Consider the following 20,159-nt stretch of genomic DNA (forward strand, 5'->3'; position numbering starts at 1 on the left):
AAGCTTGGAGCTCTCTAATTTAAGATTTTTGTGGGGCTATTTTTTTTTTTAATAAAATGTTTTGCACTGCAAGAAATCTGTTTGCATCCCTCAAAAGAAAATGTGTCCCCTGCTTGTTATTTCTACAGAAACACCTACAATTCAATCATGTAGGCAAGAAGAGAGCAGATAACCTTTGTGTCTCCCTAATCTTTTGTCTAAATCTTCTTCTTCTTCAGCTTACTATTCTTTATCTCTAACTGGATTTGCATCAGAGAGCATTTAAGTAACAGGATTATCCCCAAAGGACTTTCAAACTGAGAAAGATCTGTAAAGTAAGGAGGCATTCCTTGTGACCTAGGCTTACTGAGTAATTACAATACACAATTAGTCCCAAACAGACCTATTTTATTGTAACAGCTGAGAATTACGTTCATTCCCAGCTGAGTCCCAATTAGTTGCAAAACAAGTCCTTCAGAAGAAGTCCTTTGGGATAATCACCAACCTTTATCTTCTTTGACATCCTGCCAAAGGCCTTACTTGGCAAAGTCCCACGAAGTTCAGAAATAAACAAGAGATGCCAACTGGAAACAGAGTTAGCAATGTTGCTTTCCTGCAAAAAGGCCTAAGTGCTTCTGTTTCTCTTTTATTTTATTTATGTTGCAATATTTTTAGGATCAGACTCAATAATAATAATGAGAGTTAGAGGTTCAAATATATTTCTCTTTAATTATAGTAGGCATTCTATATTCACTGAATATTCACAGATAGAAGCGAGGAAAATGGTGAAGGTGGCTCCTTATATATACAAAGGGTGGAGCCAAGAGTAGGAGTGGTGAATTATGAATACATTAAGAAACAAAGAATAAGTTAACCCCTGATATCCCATATATACATTATTTACACATTAGGGAATAAGGCATTTACATCTGACAAATCCCCCTCTAAATGCCGGTTCGCTATACAACACCAATTACATTCAGATTCAGGACAATATAAGACATACAATTTGGAAGTTAAGTATTTGTGCTGTTTAGAAGGTAAAGGCTTCGTCAATATGTCAGCTAATTGTTCAGAGGTATCACAATGCACTGCTTTGATAAATCCATCTTGGGACAATTGTCTCACATGCTTAAATTTTATATCTATATGCCTGGATCTTTGTCCAATGGCATCGGATCTAGATATTTCAATGGCCGCTTTATTGTCTTCATGCATAACAAAAGGCAAAGCAGGTTTTTTCCAAACATCTGAAATTAAATCATTAAACCATACAAGGTTATTTGCAGCTTTGGATAAACAAACATATTCCGCTTCTGTGGTTGAAGTGGCTACCAGTTCTTGTTTACCAGTGTACCAGTAAACTGGACAGTCATTTAACAGAAAAATATAACCAGAAGTACTTTTTCTGCATGATGTATCTCCAGCCCAATCCGCATCTGCGTAACATGTAAGTCTTGGTTCTTTATTATCACTAGGCTCTAATACTAGACAAAAGTCTAATGTACTTTTCAGATATCTTAAAATTCTTTTGACAGCTTCCCAGTGATACATTGTTGGTTTACTAACGTGCCTTGATAATAAATTGAGTGGTAATGCAATATCTGGCCTGGTCCAATTAGATATATAAAGAAGTGAACCTATGACTGATCTATAAAATGTATTATCCTTGAATTCAGGGGAAGATTCATCAGTATTTCTAAGGAAATCAGTTTGCATAGGGGTGTCACAGGGTTTGGCATTGTTTAAATTGCATTTGTTTAGAAGTTCAATAATCTTATCTTTCTGAGTAAGTTTGAAACCCCTTCTAGTTTTGTTAATTTGTACACCAAGGTATTTGTTTACTTTACCTAGAGATTTCAACGAGAAATGTTCATTTAACTTGTTTACAAAGATTTCTCTTCTCTCTCTGTGTTTTCCTATATATAAAATATCATCTACATAAATCAATACAAACTCAACGTGATCATCACTCTTTTTGACAAAGAAACAGTTATCAGCAGTGGTAGCGTTGAAATCCATGGTTTTAAGTACTTTTACCAAGCAATCGTACCATCTTTTGCCAGATTGCTTTAATCCGTATAAACTCTTGTTCAATAGCCAAATTTCATTTTTATTAGTGTATTGACTGTGAGGTGCTCTTACGTATATTTCCTTATCTAGTTTTGCGTGTAGGTACGCAGTCTGTATGTCATATTGAAATACATCAAGATTGAGTGTGGATGCTACTACTAGGGCTGTTTTAACACTCTCTGTTCTTACTGTGGGGGAGTATGTGTCAGTATAGTCCTCCGGATATTTTTGTGCATAACCTTGTGCAACCAATCTAGCTTTGTATAAGGTATTGCCTCCTTCTAGATTCTTAATTTTATAAATCCACCTGGTACCAATAATTGTTTTATCTTTGGGTACAATCGCAGGTGTGAATACATTTAATCCTTGCAAACTCTCCATCTCTTTTTTCATAGCTAGTTCCCATTTTTCTTTTTCTTCACGAGGTAGTTTTAATACTTCCTCATATGTATTAGGTGTTATTTGTTCACCATCCATATGCATTATGTAATCTTTGTATTTATTTGGTATTTGATTTCTGTTGTTCCTAATAGCTCTTTCTGGTTTGCTATGGTAGTCATGCAAATATCTTGCTTCCTTTTTTGTTAATGTGTCTGTCTTTATTTTGTGTTGACTATTTGTCCATGTTTTGGTTTTGCTTTTACTTTTGTTAATATTTTGATTTTCTATCGTCCCTTCTTCACGAGATTTGGTATCCTTGCATTTATTCGGAAATATTTCATTAAGATGTAATTTAGACCAGTTGGCCTGTTCATGGAACACAGCTGTTCTGGAAACTATAAATTTATTATTATTATCAATGAATCTGTACCCTTTGGTGCCAGTTTCATATCCCATAAATCTTAATCTTCTGGATACGTTTTCTCCCTTTCTCCTCAATTGTTTGGGTATGTGTACGTCTGCAGTGACCCCAAATATGTGCATGTGTGCTAATTTTGGTTTCCTATTATACATCACCTCATATGGTGTCTTATTCACAATACTGGACCAGGTTCTATTTTGAGTGTAATTTGAATAATGTAGGGCTTCTGACCAAAATTGTTTGCCTAAACCAGCATCCTCTAATGTGCATCTAATCATGGTTTGTAATGTGGAATTCTTTCTCTCTGCAATCCCGTTTTGGAACGCAGAAAATGGACTAGACGTGTAATGTAGCATTCCTCTATCCTTTAACCATTGGGAGAATTCCTTAGACATGAATTCACATCCCCTATCTGTCATAATTTGTTTTATTCTGATATTATGTTGTGTTTCTATGCGTTTGTAAAATTCCTTAAATTTTTGAAAGGTTTCATCCTTGTGTTTTAATGTGTAAACAAAACCATAGCGACTGTAATCGTCTACTATTGTTAGGAAGTAACGTTTTCTATAAGTGATTGATGGAGTTAATGGACCAACTAAGTCCATGTGTACTAAGTCAAAAATTTTGTTAGTTGATCTGGTGGATTTTTTTGGCCTGGGACTAGTTTTTAATTTAGTAGATTTACATACTGAGCATTCCAAATAATTTTCACAATTTTTTATTTTGACACCTTCTGCGTGTTCAGTCATTTTTTGTACTACAGGAAAACTTGCATGTCCTAACTTCCTATGTAAGATATGAGCACACTCGTCATGAATTGGTTTACCTATTTTTGGTTTCTTCTCATTGTGTGTATCTGTGTGATCATGAGATATTTTACATTCATCATTGTCACTGTTACTAATATTTTCATCATCTGCCTCAATGCAATCTTCCATATTTGAATCAATGTTATGTAACCATCTTTCTTTTGTTATCAGATAGGGTAGGCCTCCTTTAATCATCACAGTGCCTACATTTGTTTTATTCTTCTCTAAAGTTGCTTTTCCCTTTGAGAAAACTATATTGATGTCAGAATCTCTGCTTAATTTTATGACACTTAGTATGTTATGAGGTATTTCTGGTATTAACAATACCCCCTCTATTTTTCCTAGACCAGGCAAGGTCACATTCCCTCTGCCTAATACTTGAACTTTTTCTTGATTAGCTACCTTTATTACAAACTTATCTTCTGTAAATGAAGACAATATATTTTTGTTATTAGTGGTGTGATTAGTTGCTCCAGAATCAATAAGCCAATTATTGTTCTCATTTGGTTGCGTTTTGGTGCTATCTTGTTTATTTAGTCCATTCAGTGAACCAGATTTTCTCTCTTTTGAATTTTCTCTGCCCCCTCTACTTTCTCTGTAATTTGGTGGGCTTCTATATTTATGTCTATCTGTGGAAGACTGTCTATAATTGTATTTATTCCTATATTCTGACCTATGTCTTTCCTTTGAAATTTTGGGGCAATCTCTTCTATTGTGTTCTCTGGACCCACAATTGTGGCATTTAAAAGTTTCATTATATTTTTCTTGGAAAGCTACCTTCCTAAAAGGTTTGTGTTCTGTGTGATTGCTATAACGATTTTTTCTTGAATTGTCTTCTGCTATCAATTTGTTAGACAGACTTTCTATTGACAAATATCCTAGATTGATGGTGTCTAAGTGTGACATAAAACTATCCCATGATGAATCAAGTGAGTTGATAATAACACTTTTCATTGTTTGATCTGAAATCACTTCCCCCCTCAAATGCAGCTCAGCTCTTATTTTGTTTAAAGATATTAAATGCTCACTTATGGAAACCCCTGGTTTTACTCTGGAAGAAAAGAAGTCCTTAGACATTCTTGTGGTGGTAGCTACACTATCGCTGTGAAACAAATTAAACATGCATTGAATTATTTCTGAAACAGTTAGATTTGGTTTGATGCTATGATACATTGCAGGAGACACGCTAGATATTATTAAGAAAAATGCCTTATGGTGTAAACAATCTATTTTTAAAGTCCAAGGTCTTCTTGGGGGACTAGTGATAAAAAATAGTAAATTTTCTTTCATAAAGACAACCTGGAGCTGTTGATACCATTCTTGTAAATTAATGCCATCAACCCTAAGTTTTGGGAAGTCACTGGGTAAGTTACCCACATTATTTTGTCCATTACTTACAACCTGAGGCAGTCCGTGGTCTCGCAAGTGTAGGAAATTGCAAAACGGCATGGGAATGCTCGCAACGAGTCTGCGCGGTTCTCTGGCCAGTTCAAGTCTTTCCGGACCGTCTACGTAGTTTCGCACATGCGCGTTGTTCATTTCTTCTTTGACGTCGTCGTGGAAGGTTCTCTCCATTGCAGCTCGCTCGCTCCGTTCCTCTTCAGACGAGTCGGTCTCTGGCTCGGTTTTAGGAGTTCTGATGGCGGTGACTGTTCTTCTCTTTCTTTTGGGTGCGTTGGCACTTGCTTCGGTCTGCGGTGTAGGGCGGAATCGACATGGCTCTCTGGGCTCGGGCGTCGTCGTTCTCGAAGTCAGGATGGGAGCGTGCAGGTCTTGAAGTATCGGCTTGTTCGCTTGTTTCTTCGTTGGCGCTTTGGAAATTTTTAATTTTGGCCCGAATGCAGCAAAAAGCGTCTTCATTGCTGACTTTACTTGGGATTTCGTTAAGTCGTTTTCATTTTCTGATTCTGGCTCTTCCGAAGAGTTTGAATCCTCCTTTTCACTTTCGTTGTCTGATAACGTTTTTCGCGCCAGAAATTTTGAACTGAGCATTTTGATTGGCTCTGCTTCGCTCACTTTGGAGGCTTGTTGAAACCAAGATGGCTGCCATTCAAAATTTCGCGCGGGATCACATCTTTTCTTTTTCATAACGACTTTCTCTGTAGTCATATCACTCACAGTTTTTTGGTCTTTGGGTTTCTCTTTAGCGATGTTTTTCTCTCTCGCTGCTCCGCTGTTCTTCAGCATTTCTTGGAGGTTCGCGATGAGGCTTTCATCATTCTTCTGGCTTTTTAAAAGCTTCAGTATCTCTGACCTGAGTTCGTTATTTTCTATTTCGATTTCCTCCTGGCCATCATTTTCATTTATTAGTTCTTCTTCTTCAGTGGTGTATTCTTCGGATTCTCTCGAAATCGCGTTTGTGGATTCGTTGATTATTTCTTGTTCAGTTTCTATTTCTTTGCTGTAGGCCCTGGTGTTGGGCCTATCTTTCTTAGACATTTTTAGTTATTTATTGAGTCAATTAACCATCCTCTGCTACCAATTTGTTGCAATATTTTTAGGATCAGACTCAATAATAATAATGAGAGTTAGAGGTTCAAATATATTTCTCTTTAATTATAGTAGGCATTCTATATTCACTGAATATTCACAGATAGAAGCGAGGAAAATGGTGAAGGTGGCTCCTTATATATACAAAGGGTGGAGCCAAGAGTAGGAGTGGTGAATTATGAATACATTAAGAAACAAAGAATAAGTTAACCCCTGATATCCCATATATACATTATTTACACATTAGGGAATAAGGCATTTACATCTGACAATTTATTTATTTATTTATTTTTCATATTTGTATACCGCCCTACTCCCGAAGGACTCAGGGCAGTGAACAGCCATAATAAATACAAATACATATAGAAGTTAAAAACTATTAAGAAACAGATTAAGTAATTTAGGCTCAAAGATTAAAAACATCCAAATTTATCTAAAGAGGTTTAAAACCCAATTTAAAAGACAGTTTAAAAGCCAATTAAAAAGGGAGAGTTAGGCCAGACCAGCTTGTTGGAATAGAAATGTTTTCAGGGCACGGCGGAATATGCGTAAGTCTTGGATGTTTCGTAACTCCGGGGGAAGCCCGTTCCAGATGGTAGGTGCCCCCACAGAAAAGGCTCTCCCCCTGGGGGCCATCAGTCGACATTGTTTGGCTGACGGCACCCTGAGGAGTCCCTCTCTATGTGAGCGAACTGGTCGGTGAGAGGCTATTGGTGGCAGGAGGCGGTCTCGTAAGTACCCTGGTCCTCAGCCATGGAGCGCTCTAAAGATAGTAACCAAAACCTTGAAGCGCACCCGGAAGACCACTGGGAGCCAGTGCAGCTTTTAAGCCTATGGGAGGAGCCAATCATCTCCTGGCCTTACTCCCAAGTTGTCCCTTTTGCTTTAGCTGCTCTTGTTTTCTGGCAGCTCTGGCATGCGTGCACTAGCAATAGGCTCCTCCTGTTCTTCTGCTTCTCTGCTGTCCGGCTCTGGGGGCTCCGGAGTCCGTGCATCACTCCCAGATGGCCCTGGCCCCATCTCTGCCTCCAATGCAGAGCCCTCATCTGGGGCTTCCCCAGACTCCAGGACTGGCCCATGTTCTTCCCCAGCCTCCTCACTGTCTGACTCTGCTGCCAGCTCCACAGGCTGCTGGTGGACCACAACAACATTTCACTTAGAACCTGGCTGAACATTTCTACTACATTCTTTAAAATTGTTGTTTTTTTTTCCCAGTGGAAAAGAAATTGCTTATATTTTCCGCCACACCACCAAAGAAAAACTGGTCTCAGGGGTGCGGTGTATGTTCATTTGCAGGTTGCTGTCCTTGCTGGTTTTATTTATTTATGTGTATTTATTTATTAAACTTGTATGCCACCCATCTCGCCTAGTTATTGCTCCAACCATCGGATGGAATTGTTCTCTCATTCCTTGTCCAATCCACTTCCCGATAATCCGTAACTACCCATCTTTTACTACAAGTGCAGATGTCAGTAGGGGACAGATCTCATGACACATCTGGAAGCCCAGGAGTTGTTGGGACTGGTTAGCCACAAAGAAGAGGGGGCCGACCTATTTTCCAACGCACCAGGAGGCAAGACAAGAAGCAACAGATGGAAATTAACTGTTGTGGCCCGCCAGCGGATCTGGCAGTAGATTCGGACAGTGAGGAGGTCGGGAAGGAACATGGGCCAGTCCTGGAGTCTGGGGAGGGCTCTGATGAAGGCTCTGCGTTGGAGGCAGAGATGGGGCCAGAGCTGTCCGACAGTTGTCAGCTGCCTTCAGAGTCGGACATCAGTGGGGCAGAAGAACAGCTGGAGCCTGTTCCCAGTGTGCGCATGCGCAGAGCTGCCAGGAGAAGGGAACAGCTAAGGAACAAGGGTCGACTTGGGAGTAAAGCCACAGGTGGATGGTGAATGGCCCTTCCCATAGGGAATAAAGAGGAGCAAAGGGGAGGGGAGTTTGCAGGAGACAATTAGTTCACTTCATGAGGGTGAAGATCTGTTCCTGACTTCTTGCCAAGTAATTGCTGGTGTTTGGAAGATATCGGCCTGGCAACTCTCCAAGCCTGATAAAGGTCTGTAGTTGTGAAATCTCATGAAAGACTGTTTGCTGGGACTTTGCTGGAGAGGAATTCCCTTTAAACTAAATAAAAGAGGTTTTATCGAGACGAGGAGTCAGCTTTGTGCTTTTGGGAAGCCTAGGCCAGAACACTAAGCAAGGAGAGAAGCAACCTAGAACTAAGACAAAACTAAGACAGTGAGAACTATTAGTGGGACAGCTTGCCTTCAGATATTGTGGCTCCTCCATCACTGGAGGCTTTTAAAAAGAGACTGACAGCCATTTGTCTGAAATGTTATAGGTATAAGGTCCCCTGCTTGAGCAGAGGGTTGGACTAGAAGACCTCCAAAGTCCCTTCCAACTCTGTTATTCGATTGCACATTTTCCAACAACAGTGCTCCACAGTATCTCCAGCGATGAAGCTCAGATAATGCAGATACCTCAACCCCCCCCCCAGTTTATCTATAACATCTAAGGCACTCTGGGAAAGACACAGAAAAAAGCTGGAGGGTCTTTCCAAGGGGGCTTGGGGTGGAAAAGTTTTCAGGAGAGTAAAAGACAGATTTTTGGCACGGCGCTAAACCAAGCAGGGAGCAGAAAGTTGGCTGCCTAACTTTTCAACGACAGGGCACACCAATTCATCTTGTGTCCATCTCATCAACCGTCTGGATCAGAGAGACTCGCGTCCACCGGAGGGACATTAACATTTCCGTTAATAGGACTAGCCTAGCTGATGTTGAGCTTGGATCCAGCTTTGGTTACTTATTAATGAGGCTGCAAAGTGCCTCCACTTTAGACTTCACTTAGCTCGGGGGGTGGGGGTGGGGGGCTGCCTTCCGCACATCAATTTGACTTCTATTAAATGACTAATGGCCACCGAGGCAGAATGTCCTCGCAGCAGAGATCACGTCCTATTTAGGATTTAATGTTTAAATATTTAATTAATTTAAACACTGCCAAATATTTAATTAAATGCCATCAAAGCCATCCTGACATTTCTGCTTTGCAAAAGGGGGAATGGGGAAGGGAGAGAAAGAGAGAGAGAGAGAGAGAGGAAAGGGGAATGAGCTCTCCAGAAGAATTGGGAATTTTGGTTTGTGATAACAGCACATCTGGGAAACACCAGGCAGGAGAAGATTGCAGGGTTGTTGTTGTTAGTGGTGAAGTCGTGTCCGACCCATTGCGATCCCATGGACAACGTTCCTCCAGGCCTTCCTGTCCTCTACCATCCTCTGGAGTCCATTTAAGCTCACACCGACTGCTTCAGTGACTCCATCCAGCCACCTCATTCTCTGCCGTCCCCTTCTTCTTTTGCCCTCCATCTTTCCCAGCATTAGGCTCTTCTCCAGGGAGTCCTTCCTTCTCATTAGGTGGCCAAAGTATTTGAGTTTCATCTTCAGGATCTGGCCTTCTAAAGAGCAGTCAGGATTGATCTCCTCTAGGACTGACCGGTTTGATCTCCTTGCAGTCCAAGGGACTCGCGAGAGTCTTCTCCAACACCAGTAAACAAATCCCTTGTGTGTCCAATCACACTTGCCCAATAAAGAATTCAATTCAATTCAATTCAATTCAACTCTACTCTACTCTACTCTACTCTACTCTACTCTACTCTACTCTACTCTACTCTACTCTACTCTACTCTACTCTACTCCACTCCACTCCACTCCACTCCACTCCACTCCACTCCACTCCACTCTCCACTCCACTCCACTCACAATACTACAATCAAGGAACTGCCCAACAAGCCAACAGCCCCACCAAAGAACATCTAAGACAATCCCAGGACAAGCCACTAGAATATAAACCGAGAGCAAACCCCACTCCTTACTATCAGTGATGATGTTATCTAGTTTGGGTCATGAAACTTCTGCAAGAAAACAAGCAAGCTCAGAGAGTACCAAGGACCCCTCCTCTCAACCCTCAGCTACCAATATTCGCCTTTATTTGATCTCTCTCTTTCTAATCAAAGCTGGAATCTCGACAGTTGCCCAATAAATCTGGGAATATCAAGGATGGTGTGGGGGGGGCGGGCTGGGCTTCTGCTGCAGCTATTCACAAAGGCTGTTTAGAGAAGATGGTTCTATGGGGGGTGGGGGTGGGGAATGGTTAAAATCGGAGGAATGCCTTGTAGAGGAAGCTCTATGCTGTGAATTGGGGTCCAAATAAGTGTGTAGCCTAGCCCGAGGCATTTAATTCTGCCTCGGAAGGAGGCACTTTGGCAGAAAGTGGGCTTTTAAATATTTAAAAGTAAACGAGTGCTACTTGTTAGAGTAGACCTGCCAAGAGTTTACGCTAGCCTCGCTTAAATATTTACTTTGTTGTTTGTTAAAATGCAAAGTGAAATATTTACTTTGCTGTTTAATAAAAAATGAATTTGTTAAGGGAGTAGGTGCAAGACACACCGTAAGACCATGGAACAGCCTGAGTCCTCTGGAAAGTTGCTGTTTTTTGGGGTTTTTTTTGAAAAAGAGACCTAATGCTAGATGGATGCCTCTGTTCTGTTTAATGTAGTAGGCCTTCTTGGCTTAATGCTGGTTTATTAAATAAACCACATGTGGATGTGTACATTCACACAAAGCCACAAACTGCATTTGGGGAGTGTAATGATTGAATTCTACTGTAATCATCTTTTGAACAGGGGAAAATGCACAGTCCCTTGCCAGTCATCTTCCTGGTGGGCCTGATATATGATAAAATGCATCGACAATGAATTTTGTCCTTGATTTCCAGACCTATTGTGGAAGAAGGAACCATGTATTTTTCATATTTCAATCTCTCTCTCTCTCTCTCTCTCTCTCTCTCTCTCTCTCTCTCTCTCTCTCTCTCTCTCTCTCTCTCTCTCTAACAAATCCGTACTTCTGAATCCTGAGTTCCATAAATTCTGGAAACTGGTTGGTTTCACCTACCCTATTAAGTCAAAACACCGTTTCTTTCTTTATGGCTGAACTGAATAATCTGCGAATCCAACTAATGTGATTTGTAAACTACAGTTTATGGGTGAACAGGTGAATCAGAGGTTTGTTATTCCATGAAACATGGTTAAACAATTCAAGAGTTTACTATGTTGGATGTATGTACCTATTTGATGACGTTTGTCCGTAAATAGATCTCCTAGCTTCCTAAATGGGATAACAATCCATAACAATATGAAATTTCGCAAATCGGATTGATAAACCCGACAGCTGGTTTTCCTGCTTTCTCAATGTCTGTGTCCCCTTCCCCCACCCCCAAATGAATGGTTATTCAGCTGTAGTGCAAACAGGGTTTGTGTTCTCAATGGAGAGGCTCGACATACATACCTACTCAAGCATTACTTATACCATAATTGGAATAGGAAGTTACCTGCTCTTCCTTTGCTAGAAGATGTTGGAGAGACACTGTTGATTACCCAAATAGAGCATTTCAAAGATTCTACTGCCACCTTGTGGTCATTTACACCCTATATTTATTTAGGCTACCTATCAATGAAATGTCCTTTAAAAAAACAACAATTAGAATTGAAACATTATGGATGAGCTTTCAGGAAAGATCTTCACCATAATCCCAGGATTAGATTTTGGATATCATTTCAAAGGTTATGAAAACAGGTAAGGCTAGATGATACAATTTTTTTAAAAAAACAGCTGTACTAATGGAGTTTATCTGATATATTTATTATACGATGGCTGGTATATGGCCCCACTTTTTGTCACTCGAAGTTCTAGTGTAGCCAAGACTTGGCTGTGTTCATATATCACACAAAGTCTAATCTTATTAACCGTTGTTAATTGTGTAAATCATCATCAGCTGGATTCACACAACACTCTACTCCAGGGGTGAAATTCAAGGGTGAAGTCTGCTACCGGTTTGTGAGTCTGCTACCGAGTATGTGTTTTGTGCGCATGCGCGCCTGAGGGGCGGCCATGCAGTGCTAAAAAAGGAACATTTTAAAGCCTTCTGAGTCTGCAAAGGTAAGTAGAACAGTGAGGGAGGGGGAATCTGCTGTGCCACGTGATTTAGATTAGGTAGAAAGCAGGAAATCCGACGATTTTAGCTAATATAAACTGCGCGTCACAGCTGATCGTTGCCCAGCTGATCGTCGGAAATTCTGGTTCTCCCGAACAGGTAGCATTTTTTACTACTGGTTCGCCCGAACCGGTCCGAACCAGTAGCATTTCATCCCTGGCTCTACTCCCTAAACTAGGAGTTCTGAGTCACATTAGGAAGTATGGTGCAGGCACTCTCACAAAATGGTTGTTGAGTCCTGCCCATTCACAAATAGCTCCCACGAAGCGCAAGGGGCTTAGAAACCTGAATGTTCTCAACAACATCTTAAATCAGATTTTGCAGATGAGGGACAACCTGTGACATAAACCACTTAAGTGACCTAAAATCCCTTGGGAGTTAAGATCAGCACCATCTGTGTGAGGATTGCTCATGAATCATCCTTGTGGTAAGATGAGTGGGAAATAAATCTAATAAATGAGATAGGAGCCTGGATAGCTCAGCAGACTAATGCATTGTAATTTAACTCCAGCTGTCTGCAATTAGTAAGTTCGAATCTTGCCAGGCTCAAGGTTGACTCAGCCTTCCATCCTTTCTAAGGTAGGTAAATTGAGGACCCAGTTTGTGGGGGCAATAAGCTGACTTTGTAAAAATATACAAAAGTATGAAGGCTGTTGCTTAACGCATTGTAAGCCACCCTGAGTCTCCGGAGAAGGGCGGCATATAAATCAAATTAAATAAATAAATAAATAAATAAATACATTCTGTTTGATGCATTGGTTGAGCACTAATGTTGGTGATGAACAGTAGATAATAGATAAGTTTAAAAGACTAATAATGATTAGGCACAGATTTATACATGAGCTCAGGATCATCTTTAAAAAAAAAAAACCACAGGGCCCTTTTGAGTTATATGTGCAAATATGTGCCTGATCATTATTTGGAGAGAGGCCTTAATGGATAAACCTGGCGAGCCGCAGTAGCGCAGTGGTTAGAGTGCAGTACTGCAGGCTATTTCTGCTGCCTGCCGGCTGCCTGTGATTTGCCAGTTCAAATTTCACCACACTCAAGGCTGACTCAGTCTTCCATCCTTCCGGGGTGGGTAAAATGAAGACCCAGATTGTTGGGGGCAAGAGGCTGACTCTGTAAACCGCTTAGAGAGGGCTGTAAAGCACTGTGAAGCGGTATATAATTCTAAGTGCTATTACTACCAAGGTTAAGGCACCAATAAGGCCTCTTCAAAGCAATCCAAGTGCAAAAAAACAAACTTCATTGGGCTCTACCAAAGAGAATTGGGAAGATCAAAGAGAATTGGGAAGAGCAACAAAGACGATTAGGGGACTGGAGGCTAAAATATAATTGAAGAACGGTTGCAGGAACTGGGTAAGTCTAGTTTAATTTTAATGAAAAGAAGGACCAGGGGAGACATGATAGCAGTGTTCTAGTATCTCAGGGGCTGCCACAAAGAAGAGGGAGTGAAGCTATTCTCCAAAGCACCTGAAGGCAGGACAAGAAGCAATGGGTGGAAACTAATCAAGGAGAGAAGCAACTTAGAACTAAGGAGAAATTTCCTGACAGTTAGAAGAATTAATCGGTGGAACAACTTGCCTCCAGAAGTTGTGGATGCTCCAACACTGGAAGTTTTTAAGAAGATGTTGGATAACCATTTGTCTGAAGTGGTGTAGGGTTTCCTGCCTAAGCAGGGGGTTGGACTAGAACAGTGGTCCCCAACCCCCGGTCCGCGGACCGGTGCCGGGCCGTGGAGTACCTGGCACCGGGCCGCGCAGCGGCCGGGGGACATGAACGCTGCAGCGCAAAGGCTCCTGGGCCGTGCGCAAAAGCTCCTGGGCCGTGCGCAATGGGCTGTGCGCAAAAGCTCCTGGGCCGTGCCCCCACCCCTGCACGCGCTCAGTGGGCCGCGGCGATAAAAAGGTTGGGGACCACTGGACTAGAAGACCTCCAAGCTCCCTTCCAACTCTGTTATTCTATTCTATTCTAAGACCTTAAACAGAGGCTGGTCTACACTTTTTATAACTTGGTTGTACATCTTCGAAGTTCGTTGGGCAATTGTGGGCAATGCAGGATCACTCTACCCACTGATCTGAGCAGAATGGTTAGCTGATAATTACCTCTCCTCCCTTACAGGGGCTCCTGTGCCTTGAATTGCTGTGAAAACATCAGAAATTCAGGAAAGGAATAACGCACCTGCCTGAAGAGAAATTATTCTCTCATTTATATGAAAGACTCCTCCTGAATTTTGAAATGTTGGCAAGTAGGAACCTGTGGTTTTTTTGTTTTTTTTTTCAATGGGCTGGATTTTTCTGTTCTCCTATTACGGATGAACATCTTTTTTTAATAGAGGGGAGCGACGAGAAAGGATCAGGATTCTGCAGTTGCAAATTGATGTTTTGGCAAGTACAACAGAGTTTTTACTGGAAATGGTAGAATGGCTTAAGAATCCCCACAATTCTGTTGTTATTTCCGATGGAAATAGTAAATTACTTGGTTGTTTTTTTATTGGGTTTTTTTTCCCCCCATCGGTAGTAATACATGCATCTCAGTTAAGAGATATGCAAAATCGAGGCAGAATGCCAGATTTTCAATAAAACAGTCACATAATGTCGTTCAAGCGAACTGCCAGCTTCCTAATACAGACGTATGTCAATAGTCATCTCTGAAAAAACAGTAAACTGTAGTGAGGTAGCTAAAGAGAGCAACTACAAAAACCATACTGTTGGTTCTAACTTTGGAGTAAAATAATGGTTGGACTGGAAGACCTCCAAAGGTCCCTTCCAACTCTGATTCTATTCTATTCTATTCTATTCTATTCTATTCTATTCTATTCTATTCTATTCTATTCTATTCTATTCTATTCTATTCTATTCTATTCCATTGGGTGATGCTAGTAAAGATAGCAGTTTCCCCTCCACTTGTGTCCAACTCTAGTGCTCATGTCCGTTTCTTGGCCAAGGAAGCCAGCTTTGTCCGAAGACATGTAGCCAGCATGACTATATGCCAAAGGCACACGGAACACTACTGCTTTCCCACCAAAGTGGTACCTATTAATCTACTCACATTTACATGCTTTCAAACTGTTAGATGGGAAGGAGCTGAAGCAAGGAACGGGAGCTCACCCGTTCCGCAGTGCTCAGATCTCGAACCTGGGATGTCAGCTTTCCAGTTTACAAGTTCAGTGTCTTTAACCCCCCGAGTTTGACCCTAACTGTAGAGTAAAATAATGGACTCTGGTGGCTGATGCTAGAGAGTGATTATTTTCCTCTCATTCTTGACCATTTGTCTACCTTTGGAGGTAGAGCTGGGTTGGTTACACACTATCTCATTTCCAGGGCTGCAATCATCCTTCAGGGATTGTAGTCACAAAAATGTAGGTGACCTCAGAGAGCTTCAAAAGATGTCACCAAGTTGTAGGAAATTATGAACTGCGTGACTAACAATAATATTATTCACTAAATTTAATATTTAATGCAAAGGGCATAACATTAGAGCTGGTCCCATAATTGTTGTGACCTTGGCTTCTTGAGTCATTAAAACATATGAGTAGTCTCAAAAACCTCTTTTATTGCAACAGCTGTGAATTATGTTCATTCACAGCTGAGTCCCAATTAGTTGCAAAAAGTCCTTCGGGAGAAGTCCTTCGGGATAATCACCAACCTTTATCTCCCTTGACACACTGCCAAAGACCTACTTGGCAAAGCCACACGGAGTCCAGAATCAAACAGAGATGCCGACTGGGAACAGAATTAACAACGTTGCTTTCCTGCAAAGAGCCCACGTGCTTTTGCTTCTCTTTTAAGTCTTATGGGAGGGGCCAATCATCTCCAGGCCTTACTCCTGACTCGTCCCTTTTGTTTTAACTGTTCTTGCCTTCTGGCAGCTCTGTGCATGCGCGCACTAGGAACAAGCTCCCCCTGTTCCTCTGCTTCTCTGATGTCCGACTCTGGAGGCTTCGGAGTCCATGCATAACTCCCAGATGGTCCTGGCCCCATCTCTGCCTCCGATGCAGCGTCCTCGTCCGAGCCTTCCCCAGACTCCAGGACTGGCCCATGTTCCTCCCCAGCCTCCTCACTGTCCGACTCCACTGCCAGCTCCACAGACTGCTGGTGGACCACAACAATAATACAATAATAATGTTATTGTATAATAACATCAATAATATTAGGGCTGGTCCCATCCCGTGATCCAGAAATGGGATACATCCATGAATTTAATTCTCTTAAGCATCCACAGCTGGAATGGCAAATGGTGAAAGATTCTGGATGATGTAGTTTGACAGCATCTGGAGAGTAACACTGCTCTGGAATAAAGTTTGGCTTCTAAATATTATCTTATTGAATTACAGTCCACAAAGTTTCAGGCAGTGGTAATAAATCATCAGCGTCATATTATAGGATCCCCCCTTCTTCCATTTTTGTCACCCAAGTGATAACATTGGCAAAGCTAAATGGGAAATATTAGTGGCTTAACACAGTTGTTATTGTTTTATCCTTTTTCTAAATTATACAGAGGTTAAATCTCTCTCTCTCTCCCTCCTTCCCTCCCTCCCTCTCCCTCTCTCTCCCTCCCTCGCTCTCTTTCCCTCCCCCTCCCTCTCCCTCCCCCTCCCTCTCCCTCCCTTGAAATCTCTCTCCTTCCCTCCCTCCCTCTCCCTCTCTCTCCCTCCCTCCCTCTCCATCTCTTTCCCTCTCCCTCTCCCTCCCTCACCTTCCCTCCCTCCAGCTCCCTCTCCCTCCCTCCCTCTCTCTTTCCTTCCCTCCCTCTCTCTCCTTCTCCCTCTCTCTCTCTCCCTCCCTCTCTCTCCTTCCCTCCTTCCCTCTCCCTCTCCCTCCCTCTCTCTCCTTCTCACTCTCCCTCTTCCCCCTCCCTCTCCCTCCCTCCCTCCCTCCCTCTCTCTCTCTCTCTCTGTGTGTAAAGCTGGAGAGGAGATTTTTTTTAAAAAAACCCACAGCAAGCAAAAAAAACCCCATTTGCCAGTCAGTTTACTGGACGCAGCAAAGATCAAACTATTTGATCTCTAGTTGAGAAAGACCTCAGCCTTATAACATAACACTGAGTGCTCCTACCGAAAAGGGGGGGGGGAGAGAAGAGAAGAGGAAATTTATGTGTGAGCTCTTGAAGTAATGAGACAAAAGTAATGTTGATTGGCCTCATTTATTGCAGTTCAAAAGCTGGTTATCACTGCTGTAATGATGAAGGGCCAAGCGGAGATCACTCTGTATCACCAAGAAATTAGTGCTACCTCCATGAAGTGCGTTCAAGAGCCCCCCACCCATTTAATCTGAAGGCATTGGAAACTAAACCCACTCCCAGTTTAGATGCTGTTAGACCAGGGGTGTCAAACTCAAGGCCCACAGGCCAGATTTGGCCTGTGATGTGGTCAGATCCGTCCCACAGAGCCATCCTGGTCTAGACCCAATGCAAAGAGGAAACATGCCAGTTTGGGGAGTGGCGTCAAGATGGCCATGCCCACCCAGTCAGCCACACCCACCCAATCACCCCTCCCCTGAGGTCAACCACAGCCCTGACGCGACCCTCAATGAAATTGAGCTTGACACCCCTGTGTTAGACCAACAATCAAATGCATCTAATAATGATCATTTCTTCATCTCAGAGAAACTGTGAATATTATATGTTTGTGGGCTTGGAAGCAGGGGTGAAATCCAGCAGGTTCTGACAGGTTCTGGAGAACCGGTAGCGGAAATTTTGAGTAGTTTGGAGAACCGGCAAATACTACCTCTGACTGGCCCCGGAGTGGGGGTGGGAATGGAGATTTTGTAATATCCTTCCCCCTAGAGTGGGGTTGGGAATGGAGACTTTGCAGTATCCTTCCCCTGCCACGCCCACCAAGCCACGTCCACTAAGCCACACCACGCCCACCAAGCCACAGAACCGGTAGTAAAAAAATTTGAATTCCACCACTGCTAGAAAGGTAGGGAGTTAGAAACTATTGGCTAATGGCGACTAGATAGTTAATTTTGCTGTAAAGGATTACTCAATATGGCCGACGGTAAACTATGGTTACAAAGCCGAATTGTGTGGATCCACACAACCTTGTTCCAAAATCAAACAAACACATTGTGGGTAATGTGTGAACCAGTCATATTCTTTACATAAATATGCATACGTACTTTCTTTGGTAACACAATTCAGCCATGGATTAGGACATGCCAGTCAATCAAACCTCACACTGAAGTGATTTGGAAGTTTCCAGAGCTAATGTTTTTTTGTCGGCTGCATTTAAAAAAACAAATAATCAATGAAATGACGTTGATAGAATTAAGAATTTGGCTTGTTTAATATGGAATAAATGGTATTCCTGGCTGGAGAGTAGACATAAAACTTAAGGGATACTTTTGTTATGAGGTCGAATTGTAAATAGAAGTTAAGATAATTTAAACCAGGATGTAAGTTTAAGATAGAGATATTTTGTGTAAATAGGTTAAATAGGTTAGAGATACCGATGCAGAAAAGTTGTATTGAAAATTTGATATGTTTGTTTTTGTTTGTTTATATTTTTTGTGTGTGTCTTGTTTTTTGTGTATGATGTTTCTTTTTGTACTGTGTATTTTAATTTTTGGAAATTTAATAAACATTATTTAAAAAAAAAAGAATTTGGCTTGTTGCTGTTGTCTGTACAGTGAAGGAAGGAAATAAGGGCACGGACCACTCTATAAAATATTCTTCCTAGAATTGTGCATGATTTATATCGCATTCCCATTCCTTTAACAAAATCATTCCAAAGTGAATGTTTGGGTCAAAGTTAAATTCAGCTGCAGGGAAAGTTTATTAGTAAAAAAAGAGGCTCATTTGAGGGGAAAAAGTCAATTTTATGGTCCTAATCTCCTGTATTACGTGCAGAAACAGTCCATAAATCGCACAAAAACTTTAGCAGTCTTGAACCTTAAGTGACTCTTTTGTATTATTATTATTATTATTATTATTATTATTATTATTATTATTATTATTATTATTATTATTATTATTAATTTTAGGATTTGCAAACCTGGGGCTTTCTTCACAAATATATCAAAGGGAAAAACTTCTGGCATCTGTTTCACTAGATCTTTGTTATTTGTGAGCTATTGTGTTGCAAATCACAATCCTAAACATTTTTAGGCATTCTATTGTTAACTCGGGGTTTTTTGATCCACTCCATTTTCTAAGAAACTGTCAATCACTGAACAACAGTTTGGCACTTTTATTTATTCTTGCATATCTTACAGGGGAAATATATTGTCTGCTTAGCATCTCACTGAAGCACCCCTTCGCTATTGTTTATCTAAAATCTAAACCCATCTAAAATACAAGATTTTGGGACAGCTAACCATACAGGTGGTCCTCAGCTTACAACAGTTCCTTTAGTGACCATTCAAAGTTACAGCAGCACTGAAAAAACAGGTTTATGACCATTTTTTGCACTTATGACAGCCCCATGGTCCCATGATCAAAATTCAAACGCTTGCCAACTTATGACGTTTTTGATGTTGCGTGTCCATTTTAGGTCGTGAGATATGGTAGATATGGCACAAGAAGAATAAGAAGAATTGTTCCTTTCTTTTTTGATCACCTTTATATATTTCTTCTACCTGCTATTTACATGTGATCCAGATGGCACCCAAGTAAAATAATCCATGCTAGATTTTGCTCTTCTTTATGCCAAAACCAAAGTCAGGAACTCACAGGATAGGATTTTTCCCAGGATGATTGGACAGTTAAGAGCCATCTTTCCCAATTTGGAGACTCCCAAATAAGGTTGGACTGTTAACAGTTGTCATTTCTAACCTGGGCTAATGGAAATGGGTCATGGAGGACATACTGGAGATGGATCTAACCAAAAACAAAACAGATCATTGCTAGTTTGTTTATGTTCATGTTTATGGGATAAGTCCTTGTTATCTGAGTTAATCCATGTTGGAACAGCACCATTCCTGAATAGCCAATTTCTATAAAGAATTTTCATCTTC

Source organism: Pantherophis guttatus, chromosome 11 (assembly GCF_059756535.1).
Source record: "Pantherophis guttatus breed Tessera chromosome 11, ASM5975653v1, whole genome shotgun sequence".
Classification (NCBI taxonomy): domain Eukaryota; kingdom Metazoa; phylum Chordata; class Lepidosauria; order Squamata; family Colubridae; genus Pantherophis; species Pantherophis guttatus.